The 25,415-nt window shown below is 36.7% G+C and overlaps 1 pseudogene; it reads right to left on the reverse strand.

Moving 5' to 3' along the window:
- Positions 1-7,622: 7,622 nt before the first annotated feature.
- LOC114697397 lies at positions 7,623-13,764 on the reverse strand (annotated as a pseudogene).
- Positions 13,765-25,415: the final 11,651 nt, after the last annotated feature.

The following is a 25,415-nucleotide window of genomic DNA, read 5'->3' on the forward strand; positions in this document are numbered from 1 at the left end:
CCCATCAACATTAATTATCCTCTAATTTTATTGTTCTATTTCCAGACTGCCTAATGTGTTATCTAACAGAGACTAAACACCCTCCATTATAAAAATGTTTCCCATTTTTTAATGTGGGAAAAAATTCTCTTTTTATTAATTTCTCTCTTTATGAAATCTTAATTGACTCACCAAATTTGCTGACAATGACAATTCAGATGTGAGGCTGACTGTTTCTACATAGAGCAGTAGAAGTCCAAGTGAGTTTCAAGGCAGCTACATACTATTGTAACAGTTCAAGATAGGGATCCAGAGAGAACCCACAACCACCAGGAGAGAAGAAGCCATAGAGACTACAGCCCACATTGGGTGGAGATTCAGGCCACATGCAGCTTGGGCCTGAGATGAGGGACTTCAAGGTCACAGGCAAGGGGCTCTTTAAAGAAAGAATTCATGCCTCAAATGTTGGGTTGCCAGATGTAACATGAATCTTAGAAGGTCTTATTAAGAAAAAAAAAACCCAGAGCCAGATATTGTGGTAAAAGCTGAGAGATCAGAGAGGCAAAGAGCATGCCACTAGTTCTTATCCCTACAAAATCTTCTGCTGAAAGAGTTCAAGCTCCTTTCTCCACCCTGCCTTATCACTTCTCTCTCCACCAAGCTCTACGACTTCCTATCTGTCTGTACAGACCTCCAGACCTCTATGGTTAACTAGTGGTGAGCTCCTCACTCTGATTTTCAGGCAATCTTTATTTTTTTAGAGCACAAATGAATTATTACCATATATTGCCAACATCAAATTAAATGGAGAGAAATTCAAAACAATTCCACTAAAACCAGAAATAAGACAAAGTTGTCTACTTTCTTCATACCTATTCAATATAGTGCTTGAAGTTCTAGCTAAAGCAATAAGACAACTAAAGGAAATCGAAAGAAATACAAATTGAAAGGTAGAAGTCAAGGTATCATTATTCACAGATAATATGATAGATGATAGTATACATAAGTGACCCCAAAAACTCTACCAGGGAATTCCTACAACTTATAAACACCTTTAGTCAAGTAGCTAGATACAAGATTAACTCAAAAAAACCAGTAGCCTTTCTATATACAAATGATAAATGGGCTGAGAAAGAAACCAGAAAATCAATACCCTTTACAATAGTCTCAAATAATGTTAAATGTCTTGGCATTACTCTAACCAAGCAAGCAAAATTTGTATGACAAAACTTCAGATCTTTTAAGAAAGAAATTGAAGAAGATATCAGAAAATGGTAGTTTTCCCATGTTCAAGGATTGGTAGGATTAATATAGTAAGAATGGCCATCTTATCAAAAGCAATCTACAAATTCAATGAAATCCCCCATCAAAATGCCAACATAATTTTTTTTACAGACCTTGAAAGAACAATACTCAACTTCATATAGAAAAACAAAAAACCCAGGTTAGATAAAACAATCTTGTACAATAAAAGAACCTTCTGTGATATCACCTTTCCTGATTTCAAGCTCTACTACAGATCTATAGTAATTAAAATAGCATTATATTGGCATAGAAACATATATGTGGATCAACGGAATCAATTTAGAGTCCCATATGTAAATCTACACACCTATGGACACCTGATTTTCAACAAAGAAGCCAAGCTCTACAATGATAAAAAGAAAGCATCATCAACAAATGGTGCTGTTATAACTGGATGTCAGCATTTAGAAGAATGGAAATAGATTCAAATCTGTCACTCTGCACAAAACTCAGGTCAAAGTGGATTAAAGACCTCTACATAAACTGATATACACTTAACCTAATAGGAGAGAAAGTGGGAAATAATCTCAAACATATTGACACAGGAGACAATTTCCTGAACAGGATACCAATGTCATAGGCACTAAGATAGACAATAAATGAGACCTCGTGATATTTAAAACTTTTTTGTAGGGCAAAGGACACTGTCAAAAAGACTAAATAGCAGCCCACAGAATGGGACAAGATTTTCACCAAGGTCACATCCAACAGAGGGCTGATTTTTAAAGTATATAAAGAACTCAGGAAGCTAGATATCAAACCAAATAATCCAATTAAAATTTGGTACAGATCAAAATAGAGAATTCTCAAATAGAAGAATATCAAATGGCTGATAAACACTTAAGGAGATGTTCAACATCTTAAGCCATCAGGAAAATGCAAATCAAAATGACTCTGAGATTTCATCATATACCTGTAAAAATGGCTAAAATCAAAAACAGTAATGTCAGCTTATCTAGATGTGGAACAAGGGGAGCACTCTTCCTTTGCTGGTGGGAGTGCAGACTTGTATAGTGCCTCTTTAGAAGTTAGTGTGGTTGTTTTTCAAAAAACTGGGAGTCGATCTACTACAAGACCCAGCTATACCACTCTTTGCATTTACCCAAAGGATACTCAAACATACCACAAGATCACTTGCTCAACTATGTTAATAGCAAATTTATATGTAATAACCAGAACCTGAAAACAACTTAGGTGTCCTTCCACTGAGGAATAAATAAAGACAATGTGGTACTTTTACACAATGGAGTATTACTCACCCATTAAAAACAAGAACATCAGGAAATTTGAATGCAAGTGGATGAAAGTAGAAAAAAAGATCATCCTGAGTTAGGTTAACCCAGACTAAAAAAGACAGGCATGGTATGTACTCACTTGTAAGTGGATATTAGTTGTAAAATAAAGAATAACTATGCTATAGTCCACAGACCCAGGGAAATTAGCTAAAAAGGAGAGCTCAAAGGGTAATCTCATGGCTCTCGGGGAAGTGGAAACAGAATATATTTCATGAGTAGACTAAATGAACATGGGAATGGAAACATGATCCATCAGGTTGTGGGGGCAGTTCTTCTATTACAGGGGGAGAGCACTGAAAGAGACCACTGAAAAAGGGGACATGTAGGGGTCAAGTAAAAATCTGGTTGTAAAGGAATCTGTCAGGAATCTACAATAATGACCCCAGCTAAGACTCCTAGCAATAGCAGATACATAGCCTGAACTGGCCATCTCTTATGAACAGTTTGATGCTTAGTCCAATAATCATCAAAGAGGCTTCATCCAGCAACTGATGGAAACAGGTGTAGACTCACAGCCAAGCATTAGGGAGAGCTTGGGGAATCCTGCAGAACAGGGAGAGAAATGATTGTAGGAGCCAGAGGATTCAGGGACGCCAAAAGAACACTCACAGAATCAACTAATTTAGGCTTGTAGGCTCACAAAGAGACTTAACCAACAGCAGGGAATGTGCATGGGGCTAACTCTGGTACTCGGCATATATGCTATAGTTGAGTACCTTGGTTTTCTTTCGAGACTCCTAGCAGTAGGAACAGAGGCTGTCTCCAACTCTTTTACTGGCTTTTGGAACCGTCCTCCTCATAAAGGGTCACCTTGCCCAGCTTTAATACATGGGAAGGTGCTTAGTCTAACTGCAACTTGATAGACTACGTTTTGTTGATACTTACGGGAGACCTGCCCTTTCTTAAACTGAAATGAAGAGGAGTGGATTGGAGGGTAGGAACAAAGGGAGGTACTGAAAGGGGAAAAAGGAGGGGAAATTGTGACAGGGATGTAAAATAAACAAAATTTATTTAAAAAAAACTAATTACTAAAAATACGAGGAAGGCCAAATTAAAATATTGACTGCCTAGTGTATTACAAGAGTATTATATGAGAATTTGTCATCAATGTTGATGAACATACAATTAGTCTTATAATTAGTGATGACATTTACCAAAAATATTATTTAATATCTATACATCATCTAGAAGTATGCGATTCAGTTGTTTTTACACAAAACATTTATTGCTTTGATTCATATTGTTTATTTTTTATAAATCTATCACTCTAATGCCTCAAAGCACAATACTTATTGTTTCTTTCTCTCTGGTGCCTGTATTTTTTATTTATGTAGAGTTGGAGCTACAAAATCAGGAAATGGTTTGTATTAAAATGCACATCAAACATTGTGTAATAAGATTCTATCAGTAAAAGTGTTATTACAAATCTCTAAAGAGTGATAACCAAAACATTTCCAATGAAAAACTTTTATCCTTTGCCGGGCAGTGGTGGCACATTCCTTTAATCCCAGCATTTGGGAGGTAGAGCCAGGCAGAACTCTGTGAGTTCAAGGCGAGACTGGTCTACAGAGTGAGATCCAGGACAGGCACCAAAACTATACGGAGAAACCCTGTCTCAAAAAGAGAGAGAGAGAGAGAGAGAGAGAGAGAGAGAGAGAGAGAGAGAGAGAGAGAAACGTCGTTCCCTTTATAACTGATATGCATCAGTTGGTCTCTGATAAAATGTACATCATTAACTGAATTCACCTTAATGACTTTGTAAAGTAAGTGTTCATAACTTCTAGAAAATACTTCAAATTAGACAATTTATTCATATTTAATGATGATCCTCACAAAAGACACTCATGGATATTAACAATTGAGAAGGTACAGACTTCATTTCAGATATGTGGTAACTCATAGATAGATTGTCAGAAAAACAAATGCTCATTACTTTTAAAACAAATCTATTGAGAATTATAGCTGGGGGGCTGAGAGATGGCTCAGAGGTTAAGAGCACTGATTGCTCTTCCAGAGGTCCTGAGTTCAAATACCAGCAACTATATGGTGGCTCACAAGCATCTGTAATGAGATCTGGTGCCCTGTTCTGGTGTGCAGGTATATATTCAGACAGAACACTGTATACATATAAATAAAAGCTTAAGGTCAGTTTGGGTAACAGGAGACCCTGTCTTCAAAATAAAAAAAAAAAAAAAAGAATTATAGCTAGATGTGGTGGCACGTGTCTTTAAGCTCAGCACTCAGAAGGCAGAGGCAGGCAGAATTCTGAGTTTGAGGCCAGCCTACTGAGCCAGTTCTAGGACAGCCATGGCTACACAGTGAATCCCTGTCTTGAAAAAAAATATATATATATATATATCACAATTCAAACACAAAACATATCCATATCTCTTAAGATATCTGTGTACATTACTACACTGAGTGTGTACACACTAACAGGTGCAGATCTGATGATTAAGGTTGTTCATCAACTTGACAGGATCTAAAATCACCTAGGAGTCAAATCTCTGGACATGTCTAAGAGGGAGTATAGACTGAATTATGTGATATGAGAACACCTGCCCTATGGGAAATACCAGTAAATGGAATGGTGTGCCATAAAGGATAAGAGAGAGAAATCAGGTTGAGTGCCAGTATCCATCTGTCCTACCTCCAACCTGGTGTCTATGATCAGTTTCCTCTCTTCATCTGCTTCCAGACTTCACCATCATGGTGGGATGTTTCATACTTTCTTTCCCTGTCGCTGTGATAAAACATTCTAATAAAGCAATTTACAAAAGAAAAGGTTTAGTCTGGCCCACAGTTAAAGGACAAAGTCAATTATGGTAACCAGGGACTCAAAGCAATAGGTCATGTAACAGTCACAATTTTTAAAAAGGAGGAGTTAATCTATGCTGCTGTTCAAGCCTCTTTCTCCATTTACACAGTCCTGGAGCCCAAGCAAAGAGTTATGTCACAAACAGTCAAGAGTTCTTACCATTTCACCTAATATAATAAAGACAATCCCCCACAAGCATGCCCAAAGGCCATCTTCAGGTGATATAGTCTTTCCAGCAGATACTTGACACTAACCACCAGATTATATCAAACTGTGAAGCAGTATTAACTCTTCTTTCCTTAAATTGTAATCATCAGTTGTGTTATCATGGCAATGAAAAAATTGCCAAATCCATAGGCATTAGGATCCTATTTGCAGCACAACTGGATAAAATTCATCAAAGAATAGAGTATCACCTAAATTTGAATAAAAACTAAAAACTGCCTTTCACAAAAATAAATAATCAACTCATAAGTGAATAAGTAGATTCCTTGTTATGTTTTGCTTCAAAGCATTTTGGTTAATTTCAGAAGTGTCCAAAGATCATAGAGCAGCAGAAGCACTGCAATGAGGTATGGAAAGGGTTCACGAGAAATGTGCATTTTATAGTAGTTCTAGCTTCAGAATTGAGGAGTATGCACAATAATAAATGGGTAATTATACACCTAAGTGTACAAAAATTTGTAATAAGGAATCGAGGAAAACTGAAATTTTACTCAACAACTCCAAGAGTTACATTGTCTTTCTTTTTCAAATTCATTTTATTCAGTGTACATTTGTGTGAGTGTGTCAGATCCCTGGAACTGGAGTTACAGACAGTTGTGAGGTACTACATGGGTCCTGCAAATTAAACCCTGGGTTCTCAGGAGGAACAGTCCATGTTCTTAATCACTGAGCTGTTTCTCCAGCACACATTAGAACTTCTTGCTCTTACTTGTGACTTAGTACCAAGTGGTCAACTTTCCTCATTTCTCACCCTGTGTACCTCTTCAGTCTTCACAACAGCCTCAAATAATATAAAATGTCTTGGAGAAATTCTAGCCAAGGAAGTAAAATATTTGTAGGACAAAACTTTCAAGTCTTTGAAGAAAGAAATTGAAGAAGATATCAGAAGATGAACAGATCTTCCATGCTCATGAATCAGTAGGAGTTAACAGTAAAAGTGAACATTCTACCCAAACAATCTACAGATTCAATATAACATCCATCAAAATTCCAACAAAATTCTTTGAAGAACTTGAAAGGACAATTCTTGGTTTTGTAATGAAAAACAAAAAAACCTGGGAATGCTAAAAATAGTCCTGAACAGTAAAAGAATTGCTAGAGGTCTCGTCATCCTTGGTTTTAAGTTGTAAAACAGAGGTATAGCAATAAAAACTGCATAGTATTGGCATACAAACAAATATGTTGATCAATGTCATTGAATTGAAGACCCAGACATAAATTCACACATCCATGGACACCTTATTTTTTATAATGAAGGAATAAAAACACACTGGAAAAAAGAAAGCATCTTCAACAAATGATTCTGGTTAAACTGGATGTCTGTACATAGAAGAATGCAAATAGATCCATATTTATCACCCTGCACAAAACTCAAGTCCTTATGCATCAAAGACCTCAACATAAAACCAGATACACCTGAACTTATTGAAGACAAAAGTGAGGAACAGCCTTGAATGTACTGGCAAAGGAGACAACTTTCTAAACAAAACACAAATAGACTAAAGGCACTAAAATCAACAATTAATACGTGGTACCTCATGAAGCTAAAAACCTCCCGTAAAACAAAGGACACCTGATTGGATAAGGAGGCAGTCTACAGAATGTGAAAAGATGTTTACCAAGTCCACATCTGATGAAGGTCTACTGTCCAAAATATATAAATAACTCAAGAAAATAGACATTTTAAAAAAAACAAACAATCCAATTAAAAAGTGTGTACAGATCTAAAAAGAAAATTCTCAATAGATGAATCTCAAATGGCTGAGGAACACTTAGAGAGTACTCACCATTCTTTGCCATCAGGGAAATGCACATCAAAACAACTTTAAATTTTCATCTTACACCTGTCAGAATGGCTAAGATCGATAACACATGACGGCTTGCTTGACAGCAAGGTTGTGGAGCACAGAGAAGACTTCTCCATTGCTGATGGGAATACAAATGTGTACAGCCACTTTAGAAATCAATATGGTGGTGCCACAGAAAAAATGGTAGTCAATCTAACTCAAGAGCCAGCTATACAACTCTTGGGCATATACCCAAAGAATACTCCATCCTACACAGGACACTTGCTCAACTATGTTCATTGCAGCTATATTCATAATAGCTGGAAACTGGAAACCTGGATGCTCTTCAACCTAAGAATAGATAAAGAAAATGTGGTACATTTTCACAATGGACATATTCAGCAGTTAAAATATGATATCATGAAATTGGCCGGCAAATGGATTAAACTAGAAAAAAATCACCCTGAGTGAGGTCATATAGATCCATAAAGACAAATAGTGTGTACTCATTTACTAGTGAATATTAGCCATAAAATAAAGGATAATCATACCAAAATCCACAGATCCAGAGAGGTTGAGTAAAGAGAGTGACATTAGTGGTGAAGCATGGACCTCCCTGGAGCAGGGAAATAGAACAGGTTCTGTAGGTGGACTGGCGGCAGGTGGGGACAGATTATGTGTGGGGAAGGAATGGAAGGAGATGCAGTTTGAACTGAGGGGCTTTGGGAGGGTAGTGTGGAAACCCAGTGCAGTAGAAATTTTCTGGGATCTATGAAGGTGACCCTAGAGAGGACTCCTAGTAATAGATACACTTTCTGAACTGGCCATTTTTTGTGGCCAGGAAAGACTTCCAGTAGTGGAATTGCATTACTTTCAGTTGAGTTGTTGCCATGGAGATCCCATGGAGATGCTTAAACAACCCAGGCTAATGCTAGGACAAAAGACTGTTCTCTGAAAAATGATAGCTTGTAATTGGAGCGAGGTGGGGGGGGGGTTGAGAGGGGCATTGATAAGGACAACATCCACATGGCTCACTGTGGTTGGGATGTATTACACGAGAAAGGATCTATTTTCAATCGAATAAATTAATCAGTAATTATAATTTACAAAAGGAAAACTGAAATTTAATAAAAAGGAAGATGCATATCTGACCTTTGTGGTAACATTCATATAGGTCTGATTATAACACAGGACCTGGTTGTATTAGAAGAAATAGCATCTGTAGCTATGGCCTTATTCTCAATCACATTAGGATAATGGCAGGGTAGTGATAAGGTGTAAGTACAATGATTTTAGAGACATAACTCTATATCTCTAAAGGATGCCTTCACTTGGTAGATTCACTGTGTAGTGCATTACAATACACAATGCAGTTTCTACTCAGAGACTAGCAGATGTCCCAAGGCCTGTAACTATAGTTGTAAATTAACCCCGTTGATTATATAATGGTGTCAAAACTATGTTAGCCCACAAAGCTTGGATATTCTAAACATTTATGCTACATTTTTCCTATTAACACAGAATCTAGTAAACAAGAATGGGACTGGAATCAAACATTCACTAACAGTTTGTTTTCTTTGTTTCACAAATATTTCTGATTTCTCTCAGAATGTTTCACTTTCTCCCAAATTACCTTATTAAAATAAGCAGTCTGTCTTGTCCTATCACAGAGGATAAGACTCTAAACATTTCTAATGGTTCCTTGGTGGGATGGTCACTTATTGATCAAATTAGAGCTCACTCATCCAGATCTGTGGCAAGAACAGCAGGCTGCACTCGGTTCTCCTGCTCAAATTTACTGAGCATCCAGGTGGAGTTCATTACTGGGAATCACCCAGCATGGTCCCCTGGCAGCAGATTAAGAAAACAGTCTAAATTAGAGATGGCTGCACTGCTAAACTTATTCAGAATGTGAGGACCCCCTGCGCATCTCTACATACATCTTATCAGTAGCTTCCTTTTACCCAGGGACATCTCTGTTACTGTTTGCTGCAGTGTTTGTACAATACCTAAAATATTTATGAATCCGAGAGCTGAAAAGTTAGCTTTGCTGCTAATACATTGCACAGCTGCATGTTCTTGGTGTGCAAATTCGTAATTAGGAATTTACTAAAAGCAAACTCCAGCTTTTGAACAACTGAATGTGATTCTACAAATGGCTGTGTGGTGTGAGCTCTGTTCCTGTCTTTCCCAGAGTAGGATGGCTACAACGGTGGGGCAGCCTCTGGGGAGGGAGGAAGGAGGATGGATGGAAGGATATGACATCAGTCACTAACGGCCCCTCCGGCTGATTAACTAGCAGGTGTTAATAGGAACCCAAGGGAGACCTGTCCAGTTCCCTGTAGCTAGAGCGGTAGTGACATGATTCAAGACCTGAAGGGCTTAGGGCCCTTTGAGGCTGGCAAAAGCAAAGTGGACTTGGAAAGTGGAAGAAAATGGAGAGAGATGTGTTTCAGAAGGCCTTTCTTAAGCATTAAGTGAGGCAGTTTTGAAGATTTATTCATGAACATTCTCATACAGATATTCCAGGCATTTATCAAAACAGTAAGGAAATGTACTAATTATTAAAATCACTGCTTTTTCTCCAGTTTGGTTTCCAATGGAGTTTTATTAGAAACAGACTTAATTCTTCCTTCACATGACATTTATCACCTAAGTAAGTAAGAAGTACATTACAGAAGTTACTGTGAGATGATGCCTTCTTTTCTAAAAGCAGTCAAGGATGTGTTTATATGTCAAATATGAAGAACAAATAAAAGACACTGATATTTTGAGTAACTGATATCTGTTAAAATATATTGAACCTTATACTCTGTTTGTCTGTAAAATTAACTTGTTCTGTTTCCTGTCTCAGAGGAATGTTTTAATGCCAGAGTTTTAAGTTTAATATTGTACTGTGCTCAAACAATTTTTTTAAAAGCAGAATTTTTAACAGCATAATGCAATACACATATCAGAAATACATACAAGTAATTAACAATGTAAGTACTCCCATTTAATAATCAGAAATGTTATCAGACCCCTCTTGCTGACATTGTTAATTGGTAGTTGCATTTTAAATGAGTGGAAAAATAAATTTTATATTCTTTTCTACATTAATTATTTCATATAACATGCTTTTGATATTCATAGATAGTTATCTATGCAATTATAATTTATTCATTATTACTTTGAATAATACACGAGTGATTGGTGATATATTTATGTATTATAAAATTGATAGTTATTGAGCCTTTACTAAATGGATTATAGTAAGTATAATGCTGATGTAAACTTTATAATGTATGTGCTTTGGGGAGTCATAAGGACATATTTAGGTTGGGAATATATTTATAAGTGAAATACTGAGTAGTAGCTATGCATGTATTCAATATTATTGATGTCAAAGACTTCATTTCTTTATCAATGTTCAAAATTTCTTGTTATGTCTTAGTCTTACAACATATCTTCTTTTCTTTAATTTTAAGAATTCTGAAGAGGGTATAGTGAATTCTTGTGTTTTGATGTGCCTTTCTTTACTAATGAATGTGCTTGATGAATTTTTCTCTTTGCATGCATTACAAGAGAAATAACTCGTCCATTTTTTTCAGCAATATTCCCATTTTTCCATCATTGATGAATAATAATCAATTTTATATCCCAGATACAATCATTTCTTTCATATATCAATTAAGAATATATTCTACAATTCCATTATTTTTCTGAAGTTGAAAATTAAACCCATGGTCTCATGAATGTACATTCTTTTTTTTTTCTGAAAACACAGTATTTTATTGATTTAATATTACAACTAATCTTATTTGAGCATCAATGAGACAGCTGTGTCTCATTGGAAATGTCTTTCTTGTGCAAGTCTGTAATGTTATGTTGTTCACCATATGAAGTTGGACAAAAGTAGACCCCCCCAAAATAAATCTCAGTGCTATTACATTATCTGGCATCTCTGGATAATTGCCTTAGAAGACAGTACTTTGGGATGAAGTGCCAAACTTCATGAAATACATAACAGATTAGGACATGGAGATGCATGGGATAGAAGAAAATGTTTCTTTGGATACATACATGAAGTATTTAATGATTTTTTTTTTTTTTAGTAAAACCAAAATTTATTATAAGCCACAGTCGTCCTAGGGACCTCCATGTTATATATATATATAGCCTCCATGGTTCTATGGGTTGTAGTCTGATTGTTCTTTATTTTATATCTAGAATCCACTTATGAGTGAGTACATACCATGACTGTCTTTCTGGGTTCGGGTTACCTCACTCAGGATGATTTTTTCTAGTTCCATCCACTTACCTGCAAATTTCATGCTTTCATTGTTTTTCTCTGCTGAGTAGTACTCCATTGTGTATATGTACCACATTTTTTTTCATCCATTCTTCCATTGATGGGCATCTAGGTTGTTTCCAGGTTCTGACTATCACAAATAGTGCTGCTATGAACATAGCTGAGCATGTATCTTTATGGTATGAATCAGCATTCCTTGGGTATATGCCCAAGAGTGGGATGGCTGGGTCTTGAGGTAGTTCGATTCCTAATTTTCTGAGAAACCACCATACTGATTTCCACAGTGGTTGTACAAGCTTACATTCCCACCAACAGTGGAGGAGTGTTCCCTTTGCTCCACATCCTCTCCAACATTGACTGTCATTGGTGTTTTTGATTGTAGCCATTCTGACAGGTGTAAGGTGGTATCTCAGAGTCGTTTTGATTTGCATTTCTCTGATGATTAAGGATGTTGAGCATTTCTTTAAATGTCTTTCAGCCATTTGTGTTTCTTGTTTTGTGAATTCTCTGTTTAGCTCTTTAGCCCATTTTTTAATTGGACTATTTAGTATTTTGATGTCTAGTTTCTTGAGTTCTTTATATACTGTGGAGATCAATCCTCTGTCAGATGTGGGGTTGGTGAAGATCTTTTCCCATTCTGTTGGCTGTCTTTTTGTCTTATTGACTGTGTCTTTTGCTCTGCAAAAGCTTCTCAATTTCGAGAGGTCCCATTTATTAATTGTTGTGCTCAGAGTCTGTGCTGTTGCTGTTTTATTTAGGGAATGGTCTCTGGTGCTAATGCGTTCAAGAGTGCTTCCTAATTTATTTTCTATTAAGTTTAGTGTAACTGGATTTATGTCCAGGTCTTTGATCCACTTGGACTTGAGTTTTGTGCATGGTGACAGATATGGATCTATTTGTAATCTTTTACATATTGAGATCCAGTTATGCCAGCACCATTTGTTGAAGATACTTTCTTTTTTCCATTGTATAGTTTTGGCTCCTTTGTCAAAAACCAGGTGTTCATATGTGCATGGATTAATGTCAGGGTCTTCAATTTGATTCCATTGGTCCATGTGTCAGTTTTTATACCAGTACCAAACTGTTTTTATTACTATAGCTCTATATTAGAGTTTGAGGTCAGAGATGGTGATGCCTCCAAAGGTTGCTTTATCAGATAGGATTCTTTTTGCTATCCTGGGTCTTTTGTTTTTCCATATGAAGTTGAGTATTTTTCTTTCAAGTCTGTGAAGAATTGTGTTGGGATTTTGATGGGGATTGCATTGAATCTGTAGATTGCTTTTGGTAAGATTGCCATTTTTACTATGTTAATCCTACCTATCCATGAGCATGGGAGATCATTCCATTTTCTGATATCTTCTTCAATTTCTTTCTTTAGAGATTTAAAGTTCTTATCAAAAAGGTCCTTCACTTGTTTAGTTAGTGTTATCCCAAGGTATTTTATATTATTTGTGGCTATTGTAAAGGGTGATGTTTCTCTGACTTCTTTCTGAGCCCTTTTATCATTTGTGTATAGGAGGGCTACTGATTTTTTTGAGTTGATCTTGTATCCTGCCACTTTACTGAAGAAGTTTATCAGCTGTAGGAGTTCCGGGTAGAGTTTTTGGGGTCACTTATGTATACTATCATATCATCTGCAAATAGTGGAAGTTTGACTTCAAACGGTTTCTGCATCTGACCTCTGCTGAAGGCACCCAGGTCTCCTCTGTCTATGGCAGAGCTGCAGCTGCTCAACTGTGAGATCAGAGGATCAAAGTCTTCTCTCCGACTTAATCTTCTGGATGTAGCCATTGATCAGTTCCAGCGCCTCCTCCTTGCTCCTGGTAATCTTCTCCTTCCGCCAGGATGAGGGCCTCTAGATTGACTGTGCTTTACCAGCAGGTGTGAGCAGCGCACCCTGGCCGGCTCCCCCTGGCCATTCTTGCTACTGCCTCCAACACTGCTGCCGCCGCTGGGCAGTTCCCACTGGCTGGCCTTAGTGATGTGATTGAAGTAGTATACCTGGCGTGAGCTGCGACTCATGCGCTTCTCCCAGCCAGGCGGCAGCTTCTCCTCCTCCGCCATCTTCCCTCCTGAATGTACATTCTTAATGATATCCTTTTTTACTAAGTAGATGCATTAATTTTCTATACTCTATTAAATTATTATTTTTATAGTTGGAAAATATTGGACTTGTAATGCGAAGGAAATTATCTATTAACTTAGAGCTCTATGAACTATGAAGTAAGTAAAATACATTAAGGCTTTGAAAAGTTACTAAAATCAGAGACAAACTAGATGGAGTCAACTCATTAAAATTTGGAAATAAAATTGGGTAGGATATACATCTCTCAATTTTTAACCTGTCACAGTTTTTGGACCATATGGCACAGAATTGCTGGAGCTGAAAATGGAAGAAACACATCAGAAAGTGGAATTCAGAGCTCCTAGAGTGACTAGAAATGGAGTAACTTTTCCAAAAATAAAGGAGAAAAAGTGAAGGGACACAAGATTGCCTGAAAAATCTGCACTGGTCACTACTTCAACTAATTATGCATGCCAGAGAGTCCAAGGAAACTTCCAGAAGGCAGCTAATGAAAGGCAGAAGTTAGAAAATGAAGATGGGAAGTCAGCCACAAGTAAAGAGACAACTATGCATCTAATCCATTGCCATTTTTTTGGTGTAGGCTATATCACCTGCTCCCCTCCTACAAACAAAGCCTCCATATGACTGAAGATCATGCAATCCACTGGCCAAAATGGAACTTGGGAGAGGAACAGATTGCTTACTTCAGTAGAAACTGCCTCAAGGTCTGCTCAAGGGACCTCAGATGCATACGTGACTGCTTACAACTCTTCTGATGATTGGGCTAATCTACGGTCTTAGGTTGGAGTGTTTTAAATTATGTGTTTCATCCTAGATGATCTGAAATCTAGGGACATGAGCACTTGACATTTCAACATCTGTGCTGAGTGGCAGGGTCTTCATAATTGGGGAGAAAAGCACCTTCCCTAAATAAGGTTCTAGATACTCGATGACCAGACTGGAAGATATTAATTGTAATAGAGAGAAAAATCTCTTCAACTTTCTCATATGAGGACAGTTTAATTAAACTAAATATATGACACGAGAGTCGAAAACATCCATATCAAAAAGGCACACACTTTTTTCACTATTTTTAGTAGTTTACCTTATGTGCTATATAACAAAAATTCTTATATTCTATGAGCTAATAAACTGAAGTAAAATTGGCCCACATATTTTGCCCACTATCTATGGTGGCTAAATTAGTTCAATTATTATGTCCTAGTATATTATTTTCTATAACATTCTTAAATTTAATAGTGCTTAACACATTAAATACTCATTAATCTTTTTAGCCTGGACACTGAAAGACAATTCAATAAATTGAGATTTTAAAAGAGAAAAAACTTCATTTAATTTAACTTTTGTTGCGATGTGTTTATATTTTTGTTTTCATTAGATTTACAAATTATTTGCATAAAATATATTTTGATCCTACTCTTTCCACTCCCCCAACTCCTCCCAGATCCTCCTCACCAAGCTACTGGCCCAACTTCATTCTGTCGGTCTGTCTGTCTGTCTGTCTCTCTCTCTGTCTCTCTCTCTCTATCTCAAAATAACAAATAAAATGAACAACAACAAGGAAAAGAACCAAACAGAAAACAACACAACGTAAAGTACACAGGAATCATGGAGTCCACCTGCTCTGCAGCACGCTGATGTGCCCACTGTCACTCCATTAGAAAAACTAATTTTCCTTCACCCAGCAGGTTTCAATTGAAAATAGGTTTTTGTTAGGGGTAAACTTTGTTTCCATTTCCTTTTCTCCCTTCTCTTCTCGGTGCTACGATTTTTGTCTAGTATAAACTTGTACACTCCTGCATGCTGTCACAATCTCTCTAAGTTCTTATATTTATCTGTTCTGTTGTGTCTGGAAGATGCTCTTTCTGTGGAGTCATCCACCATCTCTGGGTCTGATAATCTTTCTGCCTCCTCTTCCACATTGATCTGCAAGCCTTGTAGAGAGGGTTTCGATGACTGCATCCTATGAAGGATGGTGTCGCAAAGTCTCTCACTCTGTGCATTGTCCACTTGTGGATCTCTGTGTTAGTTACCATTTGCTGAAAGAAGTGATAAAAGTTATATGATGCACCAATCTATGGGCTTTGAAATATTTCATTATAACTCATTGTTAATCGTTCTTATTAACCAATAGTGTGCTAATCAAATTTTATACAATAAAATACTTGGACACTTGAGAAATAGTTGCACAAGGATGCTCTATCTGCTGAGCTAATTTTCATTGATGAAGTACATATTAAGTTTTGGTGCCTTTGATCTCATGTTTAGTATACTTATAGTTCAAGGTATACTATTTTGTAGCATTTCATATTATCATAGTGTCATACTTATTTTTCTATTTTTCTTTGACTCTCTCATTTTACTGACAATTCACAGATATAATAGTGTAGGCCATATTTTCTGTAACAAAAGAGATGCCCATGGCAAAATATCTCCTCTTTGTTTATTTGTTGACTAATGACAAGAAATATAAAGTAACTTGGATTCTAAACATACAAAAAGTATAATGAGATGATAACTCAGTTGGTGAAGTCCTTGCCACTCAAACATAAGGATCTGAGTTCAAATCCCAAAAGGCATGTAAAAAAATATCATACATGGTGGTATGCTTGTAACTATTGAGATTAAGTTTGGTCTTCATATACTAAAATATGCCAATTATCAAAATAACATCATAGATATCATAGGTATAAACATATTAATAGCCTTAGTAAAGCAAGTAGGAGTGAAACAAAGTTAATTTTCATCATACAGAATTTAAAAATATTATTATTGTTATTACTATTAGTTTACATGTTTTTTTTTGTGTGTATGTGTACATACGCATCCACACAGGTGCTCAGAGGTCAGAAAACATTCGGACATCTGTTTGATCCTTCCACTATGGTAGCCAGGGGTTGTTCTGAGTCACCCTGTCTAAGGAACAAGCACTTTATAAGAGCAGCCACCTTGCTGGCTGTACAAATCTTCCAGTAGCTAATGTGCACTGAGATTCTCTAGCAGAGCTAGAGCCGTTGTAAAGTGAGGATAGTGGTAGAGGTAAAGAGACTAAAATTAGAGAAATAAAAAAATACACCAGGAAAGCGAACATTAAATATCCAGACCAATGTGCACATTTCATGTTCTTTTTGATTTGTAAATGGGCATTGTTATCTCTGCCTTTACATTGGAATAACATTATACTTTACTTATTGTCTGTTAAATTTGAAAATCACTAATCTCATTCCACTTTCATGTCTCTCCAAATGTTATAGCTTGCACCCTAATGAGACTCCATATTCCTCAGAAATCAAAACATTTAATACACTACTTATTGATGCCTACTGCACTGGAAAGCTTTCTATAGTTTTTCACAACTTTCAAAAGTGCAGGTGGCCAAATCATTTCTTTTAAAAGTATGCAGATTGCTGTTCCTCAAAGCCTGTTTCCTCAATGATGCTAAATACATAACCATGAAAGATGAGAAAGATATTGAATCAGAAAAATCTTGAAGGACCAAGACACCAAAATAAATGTTTTCAACTCTTCTGACATCTGGTACTCAACATGAAACTGGAAAATTGAAGCATTGCTAAAGGATGCTTCCTTCAAAAGATTGATTCAAATAATTGTATAGCAGCATCTTCTAGTCCCACTAGCATACCAATAAAGAGAAAACTCCTCACTGATGTGTTCATTTAAACAAAGCTATTCTTAAAATAACACTGGAGAACAATACAGTACAGTTTAGACATGAAGATTTATTTGGCGTAGTTTACTTCCCCTCACCAAAGGAGGATGATTTTCCCCTCAGTCTCAAATTGAGTATTACAGATTTCACTACTGTGAAATAAATCATTTTACAGTTTTCAAGTCAAACACCACCTCCACACCACCACTCATAATCACACTAAAATAGATTGAATATAGAAGGTATAATATTTAGAATGAAATATCCCATTATATAATAATTGTATAACTTAAATGTTCCAGGTTACATTTAAATATCTTAATTTACTTTACCACATAAACATATAAAACTTTTATTCGTCTATATATTGTAAAGTAATTTAAAACTTTATTATTAATGACTTATTTTTCCGTTTTACCAATTTTGGTTTCTAAATTTTTCACTTAAAATTAATTTTAAAACACTTGTTGTGTCCTACATATTTCATGCTTCATATGACCAAATTGTATTTATTGAGTATCTTGGGAGAGATGACAATCATTGCCTTAGTTAGGGTTTTTATTGTCATGAAGAGATACCATGACCACTGCAACTCTTATAAAGGAAAACATTTAATTGTGGAGGCTCACATATAATTGGGAGGTTTAGTCTACTATCATCATGGTGGAAAGCAAAGCAGCATACAAACAGACATGGTATTAGAGCAGGAGCTGACAGTTCTTACATCTTGACTAACAATGAGTGGTCTGAGACACTGGGTGTGATGAGCATATTTGAGACCTCAAACTTCACAGTGACACACTTCCTCCAACAAGGCCAAAGCCACTCCAACAAAGCCACACCTCCTAATAGTGCCACTCCCTTTGTGGGTTATTTTCTTTCAAATCACCATATTCCTCTCAATGGCCTCCAAATGTTTGTAGCTATATCATAATGCAAAATATATTTAATCCAACTTCAAATGTCCTCATAGTCTACCACAGTCTCAGCACTGTTGAAGAGTCTGAAGTTCAAAGTCTCTTTTGAGATTCATGCAATCTCTTGACTGTAATCACCTATGAAATCAAAATCCAAAACAAATCAGATACCTCCAATGTATAATGGCACAGGATATACATTACCATTCCAAAATGTAGGTAAGAAGGTATAGTGAGGAAATATTGGACCAAAGCAAGATGGAAAACAAGCTAAGAAATCTCTGAACTCTGCATCTCCATGTCTGTTGTCAAAACACTCTCCATATCTCCAACTCCTTTCAGCTTTGTCAACTGTAACATACTTCTTTCCCTTGGGCTGGTACTACACGCTGTCTGAAGCTTTCTTTGGCAGGTGTCCCATGGCTCTGGCATCCCCAAAATCTTTTGTTCTCCAAGGCAGTCCAATCTTCAATCTCACACTTTCATGCAGCCAAGCCAGGACTGGCCAGACAGAAATCCCACCAGGCTGTATGTAGTCTGGTAGCAGAGTTCTGATAGCAATTAAAATATCAGTAGATGTGTGGCCACTAAGCTGACAAAAAAGCACTTGGTGTTCCAACATGGGGTATGACCACATGAATGGAGAAGCCATGCCAGCTGACAACACAGTAGTCAATTACCACTCTTGCAAGGCTTTGCTCCAGCCACAGATACCATGGTGACTCCTCATTGAGACTCTGGAGGGCAGGCTTGCATTCAGGAATTGTGGAAGGGACCCTGATCTCACCATAAAAAATCACTGCTGTGGACAAATTGAGAAGTCAGTAGATTTGGTAAGACGTGAAAAATACTTTTTTTTTTTTTTTTTTTGGTTTTTTTGAGACAGCTTTGTGCCTTTCCTCAATCTCATGCTGTAGACCAGGCTGGCCTTGAACTCGCAGAGATCCGCCTGCCTCTGCCCCCCAAGTGCTGGGATTGAAGGTGTGCACCACCACCATCTGGCAAGACGTGAAAAAAGTAATATTTAAAAACAAGAAAAATCTTTCTCACATTGAGAATGGGAAATATCATAATACGGTGAGTTACGACTCTATGTAGTGTTATAATGGATTCTTTGAAAATGGAATAAAAAAGGTAAATGAAGGGATAACTGACTTAGCTGAGGATGACACAAGGCTGATTATAATTACAATCCATTTGATTTGGTAATTCATATTTTATGCTTAAAAATTGGTTTGATAACTGTTCCCACTATGAAAATTTGATTCATAAAATAAAAGCTTTAGAAATATTTAACTATTGATAAGATACAAGCCTTAGAAAGACTTACAAATGAAAATAAGAAAAATACTTAGACACAGGCAGCGGGATTTAGACAAGAACTTACTACACCATTGCATAGTGAAATTGAAGAGAGGTGGACCAAAGTTATTAGAAAATCAATCTTAGTTCATCCAGTTGTTATATAAGAATGACCAGTGGACAATAGGAACCCTCAAGGTTATGCAAAAGTTAAGTGGAATCTTATAGAGATATTAGATTGGAGGAGATTTAATAAAGTGGTCATTTCACATGCTATGAAATCATCCTATGTGAACCAGATGTTAAATTTATAGGTAACTCAGAATAGAATTATCCTCTAAGACTGGAAAGATTTAGCTACAGCAATATTAGAAGCTAGTCCTCAGTAACAATAAAGAACATGGTGGAAAGAGGAAACTAGGGAGATAGAACAATGAAATAGGGTTAGAGGTATTAATATTTCCCAAGAACAGTTTTTCAGTCAAGGCCAATAAACTGAATTGCAGAGACAGTTTGAATTTGATGATCACACCTTAGCTCTATGCCATTTATCAGGTTTGAGCTTGGGACAAGGTTGGAGAATCAGGAAAGAGGTTTGAGTCATTTACTAAAATTATACAAGGCCCCAAGAAGACTTCACTGATTTTTTTTTGCAAAGATCAATCTCAGCTGCAAATAGAATAGTATCAAATATAGAAGTCAAACAAATATTAATTGAATATTTGCCTTTTGAAAATGCTAATTTACAATGCAAAGGTTGATTAGGCCTTTAAAGGCAAGATCAGCCACAATAGATGAATGGATTAGAATTACAGCTGACATTGGATCTGATGCTAAAGATGCTGGGACAAAAAGAGGGACTAAAGATAAAGGACAAATGAACAAGGATAAAGGCCGGTGTTATGAAAAAAAAAATACTAAAGACAAAGTCCCTTAACCAAGAGGCGCTCCAATAAAGTGTGATCTGAGAAGAATCCTCGCATGGTGGTAAAGAGGATTCAGAACTCAACACACGGAGCGGTGACATCGGTAAACGCCCCACAGTTCCTAATTCTCTCTCTCAAATGAGCGGCAGCCACCGGTTTGAGTTACTGGCGGGTTCCTGGCATGTGTGCTTGACCTGCAGTATGGCGGGAATGAGGCCTCTGCAAGTGGCACATTAAGCTGCGTGGTGGATTTAGCCTTTGCTAGTTACAAAACAAAAAAGGTTTCTGGGCTACACGCTGCTTGGATAAAAGCACAGACCCACGATGGCTCCCAGAGCTGGTGGAAAACTTACCACCGCCATGTTGGGAAGCTGAAGGGGGCGGAGCCAGCAGCCACAGAGCTGTTTCAGGCTTAGAAGGCTACAGTTTAAAGCAGTAAGTTTGCAATAAGACAGATTCAGATGGAACAAGACTTTAAATGCTTTACAATGTGTGTAAAAATGTACATAGGCTTGGAAGAGAGAGGAAAAGGAACATAGACAGTTATATAAAGAAATAGAAAGTTTAAAAAAATAAAGTCTTTAAAGAGAAAGTAAAAGTAATATAAGAAATGAGCCACGTAAGATGAATATTACACAGAGAATCTGGATTGTGTTGTCTTTGGGATTTTTAACTGCAGAAAAACATTTGATCGTAAAAGATGTTGAGTTAAACCAATATGTATATATTAAAGATATCTTGACTTTAAAATTTGGATATAAGGATGTGTTACTTTGGAAAGGAGACTCTGCTTTTGTCTCTACAGAAAGCCAGAGGCTATGGATTTGTTCCAGATTAAGATACATCAAGTTTGACCAGCCAAGACCACCTGAAAGGTCTCTGATGACACCATGGCCCAGATGATTCAACATCCAGAATTGTTTCAAGGCAACTGGCTCAGACGATACAGCCTCACGGACTACTCCATGATCCTTAAATATTCTTTGAGTCCCCATAAGATACAGCGCCCCCCTTCAGCAGGAAGTAGTTAAGAGAAGCTACGCCCAAATTCCCAAATATACCAAGCTGGCTTTGGAGATGTGTAAAAGTTAAAACCTTCCTTTTAAAAAAAAAAGAAAAGGGGAAGTGCTGTGGGATGTTAATGTATGTCCTGTGGGAGCCCTTCTTGGGTTCTTTGTGGTGTTACCCAGCAGGTCCGTATAGAGGATGATTAGGACCATGGGCCTGAGTGCAGGTGTTTGAGATGGTCTGCACTTGGCTGTGCTGGGGGATGGTCTGTATGTCAAGTTGTTCTGATTGGTTAATAAATAAAACCTGATTGGCTGTGGCTAGGCAGGAAGGATAGGCGGGACTAACAGAGAGGAGAAATAAAAGGACAGAAAGGCAGAAGGACTCGCTGCAGCCGCCGCCATGACCAGCAGCATGTGAAGATGCCGGTATGCCACCAGCCACGTAGCAAGGTATAGATTTATGAAAATGGATTAATTTAAGCTATAAGCACAGTTAGCAAGAAGCCTGCCACGGCCATACAGTTTGAAAGCAATATAAGTCTCTGTGTTTACTTGGTTGGGTCTGAGCGGCTGTGGGACTGGTGGGTGATAAAGATTTGTCCTGACTGTGGGCAAGGCGAAAAAAAAATCAAGCTACAGATGAATGGATTAGAATTACAACTGACATTGGATCTGATGCTAAAGATGCTGCTTTGATAGAAGAGGTAGTTTCTAGAAACTAAGAAAAATCAAATGTCAGATTTCTTCATTATGGAAAAGATAGGTCATTTGAAAAAGATTGTAGGCAAGATGCTCCTAGAAACAACATTTTCCCCCCCCAAGGGATAATCCAAGCAGAAGTCCCCAGGCTTCTGGAGTATGCAGAAGGCGTGTCAAAGGCTGGCATTGGACTAATGAATGCAGATAAACAAGGCACAGGCAAGGTAAGTTTTGCCATCAGGAAATTCCCTGAGGGGCCTCTGACAGGCCCCAATATCAACCTTGTTTCAATCATTCTCTATTAGCACTAGAGAAAATCATGCACAGAATAGTTAACAGACTTAATTACTATTTCTAAAACCACACTGCTATGGATGTGATCAAGGGCAAAACAGCTTCAGTGGATAAAAAAAAAAATTCTAGAGAGACCAAAAAATAAATATTTTGGCAAACTGCTATACATGAACAGAGACCAAAATGAAATATACAAATAAATATCATTGAAATTATAGGTTTATTGGACATAGGTGCAGAGGTAAAAAAATCTTGGAATCCAGATTGACCTCTTCAAGAGACAAATATTCAACATGTATGAATTGAAATTTTATCTCAGGTAAAACAGAGTACACTAAGGGTAGGGTGTATAGGGCCAGAAGGACAGATAAGAAAATTAAAGCAATATATGGCTCACATAACAATGAATGTATGGGGATGAGATTTTTGCAGCAGTGGAAAACACTGATTAACATTCCTTCAATCTCAGAAACTTCACTTTACCAAAAAGTAAAGAATACTTCTTAGAAAATTATTAAAATGTATTATCAAGAATAGTCACAAACAGTTCATGATGCATATAAGCAGAGCACAGCATCTGTTGGTCTTTCAAATGTATCATCAACCTTGCCTTTAAAATGCTTAACTAACAAACCAGTGTAGGTGGAACAATGGCCTTTGATATCAGAAAAATTACAGGAGCTGGAGCAGCTGGTTACAGGAACAGCTAAATGCTCAACATATTGAAAGAATCAACCAGTCCTTGGAATTTTCCTATAATTGTCATTAAAAAGAAATTGGGAAAATGGAGACTGGTAACAGATCTGAAAGCTGCTAATAAGATGATCCAGCCAATGGGCTTTTTACAACCAGGAATTCCCTTGCCTTCTTTATTATCTAAAAGGTGATCTATTATAGTGATTGATTTAAAAGACTGCTTTCTTACTATACCTTTACAAGAACAGGATAGAGAAAAGAATTGCCTTCACAGTGCCTACTTTTAATAACTTTTTTGGGTTGTTTTTCAAGACAAGGTATCTCTGTGTAGTTTTGCTGCCTGTCCTGGATCTTGCTCTGTAGACCAGCCTCAAAGTCACAGAAATCCACCTGTCTCTGTTTTCCAAGTGCTGAGATTAAAGGTGTGTGCCACCACTGCCTGGCAATAATTCCCAGCCTTTTAAAAGGCACCATTGGAAAGTTCTTTGACAAGGAATGTTATACAGTCACACCTTGTATTAATATTTTGTACAACAGCCATTAGAAATAATTCATAAAGTTTCCTCAATCTATAATTTACTATATGGATGATACCATATTGGTTGATTCAGACACAGTTACCTTAGAAAAAAATGTTTGATGAAGTAAAGAGAATTTTGCCTTGTTGGTGATTGTACATTGCTCCTAAAAAAATACAAAGAGGAGAGTCTACTAATTACCTAGGATATAAGACAGGTTTATAGAAAATTCAACCCCACAAAATGCAAATCAAGAGAGATCAATTATAAACTCATAATGATTTTCAAAAATTGCTGGTAGACATTAACTGGCTACAATCCATAATTGACTAATTACTCAAGAGCTCAGAATTTATTATAAAACTTACAAGGTGATAAGGACTTTAATAGTCCAAGAATATATCATCTGAGGTTGAAAGAGAATGGGCTCTAGTAGAAAAGAAATTACAGGATGAGCATGTGGACTGCTTGTATCTAGATCTTGATTGTATTCTGGTTATATAACTTTCTACACATTCTCCCACAGAAATTCTTGTGCAGAGAGAAGCAAATATCTTAGAATAGTTTTACCACACAAAGAGAGTAAAAAATTAAAGACCTATGTAGAAAAGTTTTCTGAGTTGATTCTGAAGGAAAAATGAGATTTTGCCAATTAGAAGTAATAGACACAGCTGAAATAATAACAGCTTTTACTAATACTAAAATTGTCTCATTACGGCCAGAAAATAAACATTGACAAAGAGCTTGTAGTAATTTCTTGCAAGAGATTAGCAACAAATATCCAAAAGCAAGAGACTCCAATTTATATAAAGAACTAATTGGACTCTCCCTCACATGGTAAAAGGAACAGCAATTTCTGGAGCCACTACATTATATACTAATGCAAATAAATCAAGAAAGGCAGATTATGAGTCAGGTAAGTAAGTAAGTAAATAGGTGAAGTAGCTCAAAGCCCTTATGATTCAATATCATTCAAAATTCAAAAAAAGGATAAATTTTAAAAACCAGAATTATATTCTATTTGCATATTTTCTAGAACCTCTTACTATATTTACTGACTCTCAATATGCAGAAAGATTTGTTTTATATACTGAAACCACTGAACTTATCCAGACAATTCAGAATTAGCTTTACTGTTTATTCAACTACAACCAGTAATCAGAAGTAGAAAATCATCCATTGTATATAATATATATCAGATCCCATATGGGTCTGCCAGGCCCTCTGGAACAAGATAATGATAAAATTGATCAGCTATTAATAGCAAATGCACTAAAAGCCTCATAGTTTCATTAAAAAAAATCATGTTTATAGCAAAGCTTTGAAGGAAGATTTTTCTACCCCTTGGCAACAAGTCAAGGAAATTACAACGAAATGTCCTACTTGATATAACCAAACTCCATTAGTGCAGGAAGTAACACAAAAGGCACTTAAAGAAATGAAATTTGGAAAATGGATGTGTTTCATTTTGCAACATTGGAAAATTAAAGTATGTCCACAATACCATGGATACATATTGAGAGTTTTAATAGGCAACTGCTTCAAGCACTGTAAAGGCTGATCTGTAATTATTCATTTATTAAAAGTCATGGTCATT

This window comes from Peromyscus leucopus, chromosome 11 (genome assembly GCF_004664715.2).
Source record: "Peromyscus leucopus breed LL Stock chromosome 11, UCI_PerLeu_2.1, whole genome shotgun sequence".
Taxonomy (NCBI): domain Eukaryota; kingdom Metazoa; phylum Chordata; class Mammalia; order Rodentia; family Cricetidae; genus Peromyscus; species Peromyscus leucopus.